An 8,014-nucleotide genomic window follows, 5' to 3' on the forward strand; every position below is an offset into this window, starting at 1 on the left:
ACCCACCCCCGGACCTCGAGGCGCCGTGCTCCAAGCCCTCCCCCCAACCCCCCGGACCTCAATTTCCTCTCATTTTAAGAACAAAATTTTTCTAGACTTCTTCTACTATTACTAAATCTAGTATTCAAAGTGTACTTTACTGCCGTTGAGTGATTTGTTGACACCGTGATTTTAGATATCGATACATCGTTGAGTAAGATCCTTCTATCATGTGAGGATATATTGCATTAACCTCAGGTACTTGAGGGGAATAATTTCCTTAAGGGAACACTATGCATTGCAGACTCGATTTTCTTTCTTTGAGAAAAATATTTTTATATTATTTCTAATCAGTTTATGATCCTATTTTCTCTGCTAGTCTTAATTTTCTGGTTTTGAAAATACTCTTTTGTTGTTTCTTACTAAGTTCTTCAAAGTTTTGTTCTAAGTATCTGAGGAATACAAGATGAACAACAAATCCTAGGTCTATCCCTAATGAAATTCCAAACAATAAAGCATCGTATCCTTCTCCTAAATACTATGATAGCGGTTCTTTCAAGTAAGAAAAATGTACTCTTTCCCACGTTTGGTAACTTCCCTTCTATGTAGACTACCTAGCAGACTTTCAGTCTTAATACACTATAGTGGCCAACCTGAATAAGTTTCTCTCCTGTGTTGGTATTGACATTGGACCCCGATTAAATGTGAATATGCGGCAGGAGATTTCATATAAGGGGTAAAACGCCCTCCACACTACCTGACTCCGCGCTCTTGTCTATATAACCCTCCACCTAGATCCTTCGGCTAGCTACTCCCATGTTATTCCTCATAAGCTTAAGTCATCTACAACCCCTTGGAGTTGTCTGTATATTTCACTTAGACATCTCAACTAGGGTTAGTACCTATTGAACACCTAAATTGTTCAAAATGTATAACTATTAAACACAAAATGTTGATATGCCAGAAAGTGTTTTTCACTTTCCTTTGGCGCGTGAAGGTATCTAAAATCATTTTTTTTTCAAAGAAGACTTCAGTTTTCTTCTTCCATTGATCTTAGCATTGTAAATGACTTCAAAGAATTTTTAAAATCAGTAACTTTTTAATCGCAAAAAGAAAAAGCCTCCCACCCCCGCTTTCGGTCATCTTCTTCACCTTAACTAGTTTTCAAGCCAACTGCATTGGATTTTAAAAAACGAAAGAAGAAAGAAGAAAGAAGATTTATGGACACTGAAGTAAAAAAATTTAGTTGATAGCCCCATTTTGGGCCACCTTTAACAAACATCACCCCTCAAAATTAAAATGTAAAACTCATTTAACTTATAAAAAATACTATCAAAGAATTCTATAAAATTAATTTGGGTCCTCTTGATTTCTTTTTTGCAATCGATTTTTAAATGATTATCTGTCAATAAACTCTACTTCTTCATCACTCTTGTACGTATCTCTCTATATGTTTCTCTCATGTATTAGGTATGAATTTTTTTTTATTTTGAAAAAAAAAACTAAATTGGTAAATATTTTGATAAGATATTGAGTTTTGTGGTTTAGAAAATGAAATGTTGGAGGGAAGAAGATGATGAAGAAAGGGTGTGGGGTAGGATGAGTTTGGGTAGCATGTATTATTATTTTAAATATTTTTATATATAAGTAAAAAAATTGAAAATGTATATGAAATAAATTAAAATGTATATATTGTTTTGTTTTTATTTCTAAAATTTAGCAACATCTATCTAAGTGGTTATTGATAGCACTTTTAGCGTTTTAATTAATCAAGCATTTCAATGTTGAAACTATAATTTCAATTTTTAATTGTTGTCAAATCGATTAGATTCACCTTTTCATAATAGTGCACCAATCATATCAAAATTCTGGATACGTCTCTGGTTCTGATCTCGACCTTTTTTTTTTTCTAAAATCAAACCAAACCAACTAAGTATGATTAGTTTTTTTTTTTCATATCAAACCAAACAAAGCAATATATCTGATATAATCCAACAAACGGAAACTAGAGAATTATAAAAATTAAACATACATTTTACCTTCAAAGTAGTAAAGAGGATAATGGTGTAATGTTTTCGACAAAACTGCTAACATGGTTATTCAAAGTAGTTGGTGATGCTTTAGGATCTGCTAAAGATTGATTTGCTTGATGCATAATTTTGTACAAAATTAGAAGATGGTAATAAAGGTAGGAATAGACAAGTGATGAAAATAAAACCTTCGTTGCAGCATCAAAGTGTTTCATGGCATTGAATTTTATGATTTTTATCTATGCTATTTGGACTTTTTAAAAAAGTCAACGGGTGCGTGTCGAATTCTATAAAAGTAGTGTATTTTTAGAGAATCAGACAAGAATGCAACATCGAAAGTGAATAGTCCACACAATTTAGATTTTTATGGATTCTGATCTTATAAAAACTCAAAGGATTTAACTTATATATATTGTGATATCTTAATGAATTGTTACACAATCAGTATATTTTAACATGTTAGCACAAACGTTTACCTTATATTCAAGTTACTAATTTCAATTTTTATGCATTCATTGTGATTATCATTTAGTTGACATAATAATGTAAAAAATCATCCATTGATAAAAGTTAGTCAAAAGATTATGAATTTTTGGACCTTATTTAATCATGGTGTTGTCCAATCTATTGCCTTGTGTAGTTGGTTTGATTTTCTTCCATTTAACATTAAGATTTTTTGTGGTTTGACAGTCTAGATCTTTGGACAGGCTCCTCAAGTTTTTTGTTTAATAGTTAAAGCGCAATATGTGAGGTGTAGATTAATTGCACGTTACGATTTCAATGTAGCCACAAATAAATATCTTATTAATGACCAAATATTGAGCTGCATGATCCTAAAAACTATTGACTTTTTATAAAATTATTAGTGAGTTATGTTTATAGAAATTCATGTAGAAATCTCACGTAGAGAAATCAAGGATTGTATTGATAATTATTGATGTATTTATAGGTTGATCAATATTGATAAATTGATATATTGATCAATATTGATAGTATTGATAAATTGCTGAATATACTGTTGAATCTTAAGTTAACTATATAATACCTATTACTACTATAATAATAATAATGCAATTATAAATAATATAAATCCTAATCATAATATAATTCTAATATTAATCTAATACTAGTCATGATATAATTCTAATCATAATATAATTATAGAAGAAATATAATCCTAATAAATATAATTAGTCTAATCCAAATGTGATCCATTTCTACATCAATGATGTAAACTCGTCGGGCAGCTTCGTTGGACATGTTCCTTTGACATGTTCCAATCGTTAGTTTCCTTCTTCATCAACACTTGTTGCAGATATGTCAGTCAACTGTGTTCGACATGTTCCTTTGACATGTTCCAATAGACAATTTCCCTCTTCTTCAACAATGTTGACTTTGCAATATTCAATTGCGGAGGAGCCACACAAACAACAACATACTATTTTTAAAATTTTAGATACTATTCCAAATTGTTAGGAAAAATTACATAAATTAATACATTTTAAAAAATAATTACTGATTTTAGCGATACTTTTTGTTTATTACCATTTATAGCAATGCTTTGTTAAATTTGTAATATGTATTAAAAGTGAATTATGTATGCAATATATATGAATTATAATTGTTTTTTGAAATATATTATGTTTGTTTGGTAAAAAAATTGTCACATTGTATTATAAGTGTATTAAAATATGTGATAAATATATTATTCATTATTAAAATTTGTATTATATGTGAATAATAAATTGTTCTTTGTAATATGTATTAAACTTGTATTATAAATGAATTAAAAGTGATCAAGTGAGGTAAAAATATTATTGCTATAAATGGTAAATATTTTTTTATTATAGTATATTTATGTAAGTTTCCCCAAATTGTTACTCATTTTCTTAAGTTTTTTTTTTGGTTGCAATGATGCACAATTCACATAATTAAACAAGATTAACAGTCAATTGTTTATATGGGCTCTCTTTTTAACTTCCTATACTTCCTTGTGGCAATTCATATGAATGATTTTCCATATAATGCTGAAAATTATCCTCAATAATCTTGGAAATGAATAATATGTTATATTTTTAGTTTATTTTTAAATATTTAAATTATCAATTACTATGATTTATACTATTCTTACAAAATTCTTCAAATATAACTGATACGAAGTAACTATTTAAGGAAAGAGAAAACATAAAGTGATACCTGAAATTATCCCGAATTTTCAAAAAGATAGCTTAATTATGCGGATGTCCTATTACCCCCTAAATAATCTTGAACTGATATTATTACATCATTTTTCGTCCACTTGGCATAAAGATTGTATGAACTCTTTTTAAAGGGTGAACAACATAAAATAATGAATATAACTTTATTTTTATAGGTATTTTGTTATAAAATATAATTTCTTGTTAAACTTATTGTTTTAATTTTTTTCTTTGTTATTTTCTCTCTTTCTTTCATCTTCAAAACCTCATTATTTTCTCTAGGGGTCTACATGACCGGGTTGGTTTCGATTTTTCAAAAATCAAATCAAATTATTTGTGTCGGATTTTTGAATTTATAAACCAAACCAAACCAATAAGACTCGGGTTTTTCAACTTTGGGTTTTTTCGGTTTTCTTCGGATTTTCGGGTTTTCCGGATTTTTTTGATAAAGTATTCATACAAACATATAATTTACTTGTACTTCAAATATTTTTTTAGTCCTACCAAAATGCAACTATCTAAGTTATTTCTCAAGAAAATAACAAAAAATATGATATGATTAACGACACTAAAATATCCAACAAAAAAATAATAATAAAATCACGTAAAACAGATATTGCAAATTAATAGGTCATAATGAAATTGATCATAATTTAAAGTACTAAATCATGCTAAAATAAGTTTAATAAGTATTAGTTACATGACTAAATATTAAAAGAATGTAAAATTAGATCTTGTATTTTAATTGTCTAAATCTATGTAAACTAAAAACAAATATTCAAGATTATTGTCATTCTTAGTGTTAAATTGATTTCCTTTTTGCATTAGTATTAATTTGATTTTTATTTAAACTTTATTATAATTACCAACATGTATGGACTATAATCTTTATTAGATCATTAAGAATTCTAACTTCCAAACATGAAATAAATATATTAAAAGATAAAAACTATGAAAAACTATAAGAGATATTTAAAAATTATATCAAAGTAAACATTTCTACGTATAAAATAAAAATTTTAAATTATATATATAATGTCGGGTTGGTTTGGTCTTTTTTAGTTGAAACCAAACCAACCCAAATATAGTCGGGGTTTTTTTCCAACACCAAACCAAGTCAAACCAAATCACTAGTCGAATTTTTTTTTTTTGATTTGATTCAATTTGCGATTTGGTTCGATTTTGTACACCCCTAATTTTCTCTATTAAAACTCTCCACTTTCAGTGCCGTAATTTTTACCACAATTCCATGCTCTTTTTTTAAAAACTATTATTAGGTAAAGTCTCTTTAGTTTTAAACCTTTATCTAATTTAAAAAAAAATTCAAATTATTTGATGAACCCATTAATTTCAAAATGATTAGAAGGTATCATTTAACTTTATTATTCATATTTCATCAAGCTCTTTCAATTTTGAGGGTATTCATTTATTCTTTCAATTATTTATAATTTTGAAGTTATATGAAAAAAAAATTAATTGATGATACTTTCAATATTTTAAAATTTCTAAAAAATAATTAGTTTTTATCACCGACTTAACAAAGTTTAGAAAATAATGTAATTTTTTAAAGAAAAAAATCACTGGAAGAATGAAATTTGACGAAAGAAGAAGAAAAAATGGAAATGGGAAGGGACACAGCTTGACGAGGGTGGGAAAGGATGGAAGGTGAAGTGAAATGTAAGATAATATTAAAATAAATAATTAAAAATAAAATAAGCAAAAGTAACAGAGAGAAAAAAAATGTAAAGAAAAAATTAAAATGAAAAAGAATTCTATTTTAAAATAAATTAACACGTGATACATAATGATTTGTGTGTGAAAATACTTGGTTTTTAATATATGAGATTAATCGAAAAATAATGTAAATATTTCACGTTAAAATTGTTTAGGGGGGTAATAGGATGACTGCATAGTTGCTGTGTCTTTTTGAAAATTCGAGACAACTTCTGGTGTCACTTTATGTCTTTCCTCTTTAAGGAGATGTAGAGATAATGTGTTTGTTTTTAAACAGAGCAAAGTCAACCCAATCAACATCACTCATGCGTCGTCTTGGTGACGACTCACGTGATGAAAACGAAGAGGAAAGTGAATCATGGAAAGGAGAAATTGACTTCCGGCTAGACCCTGAGTAAGAAGTTATGCCCGTTTTAATGAAGTCTCATCAGGCAGCGCATCTTCATGAGTTGCTAGATGGGTCGTGGTCATCATGACGGCCCGTGAAACCCCTGTTTGAGTCATAGTCAAGATTGCACTGGTCTTTTTTCCTATGCACTTTGTACTTAAACAACGTCGTTTAATGCTTAGACTATATCGTTTTACTGCGTCTAAGCTTAGTAAACTAGTCAGAAACTACTAAGAACTCTCATTCTCCTAAAATCACCTAGATTAGAACGAAAAGAAGAGCAAGAGTCTACAATTACTCACAAGAACAAGTAGAGGTCTTTTTCAAGTTCATTCCCAAAGACTAAAGGATTTCTCCATAGATTTGGTCACCAAGTATGTGGGAATTTCACCAGTGATTCTTTTAATCCATTAGGTCCCTAGAGTTCAGTCAGTTCTTTAATTCTTCATAGCATGCTTAGACCTAGGGTTTCTAAAACCTTGGGGATTCGTTGTGTTTTAGCTACTATGGTTTCCATAATCTAATTAGCATGTTTTATTGAAAATTTTCATAGTTCCATGTATATAATTCAAAACCTTGGCTTTCATTAATCATCAGCACTCATAAATTATACTTGCTAGACAAATCAGTCATAAGATCAAGCTTTAGAATTTGAATGACCTACCTTTCAGTATATTTATTTGCATTCACAGTTGACATGTAAGTATTTTGAGCTATTCAGTACTTTGTTGCATTTTAGCTTTTCATTCATTTGGGAGTAGACTTAGCACCGAGTTGGACTAGATCTCAACATATCCTCACTTTTTTAAAACTACGTGCCAACGTAGGTTCAGAAGTCCCCTCTGTTGGGCACCAGTTTTAGTGATCACGCCTCAGTCGTACCTTTATACCCCTAGTAGAGTATATTGGATCCTCTTGATGGGGTGTGTACATCGGACTCCACGTTTAGCTCACGTAATTTATGTTGGTTAATAGTAGCTCCCACAACCACACTTTCATTGCATTGACCATGATTTCAATATTTAGTTCATCATATTAGCTACTTGATTAGTACTTGGTCATTGCATTTAGCTTAGCTTTTCCCTTACATTTCAGTACAATCTATTTCCATGCTCATTATTATATTACTTTGTTATATCATAGTTCAACTTGGTATCTATATCATGCATGCTCGGTACATTCCAAGTACGGACGCATACTTTACACTACATCGTTTTATGATATAGGTTTAGGCACTCATCATCCAGCTCACGCGTAGTTTGACTTCCAGCCTATAATTAGCAGCTTCGTGGTGAGTTCTCATAGTTCCAGGATATTTCTTTCTGTATCTACAAGATTTCCTTGCTTGTGAAAGATTGATGATTATACAGCTTAAGTGAACACAAAACTTGGTGAGTAGACTGTAAATGAATATTTACCACTCCACCACAACCTTTATTGCTTGTTCCAATACGTCCTTATTGTAGGCATACTTTTGTTAGAATAGCAATTCAAGAATATACATATGTGAAAGGATAGTATTCATCACTGCTAGAAAGGTTAAAGACAACCATGTTAGAATGGCATTACAGGTTAACATCACCACCTTAGGTACAAGGACTGTCAACAACAGTTGTTACTCCTACAAACAACTAAAAACTGTTATACTAGTGACTACTACCAATGGAGGGGGGGGGGGGGGAAAA

Source organism: Solanum pennellii, chromosome 1 (genome assembly GCF_001406875.1).
Source record: "Solanum pennellii chromosome 1, SPENNV200".
NCBI classification, from domain to species: Eukaryota; Viridiplantae; Streptophyta; class Magnoliopsida; order Solanales; family Solanaceae; genus Solanum; species Solanum pennellii.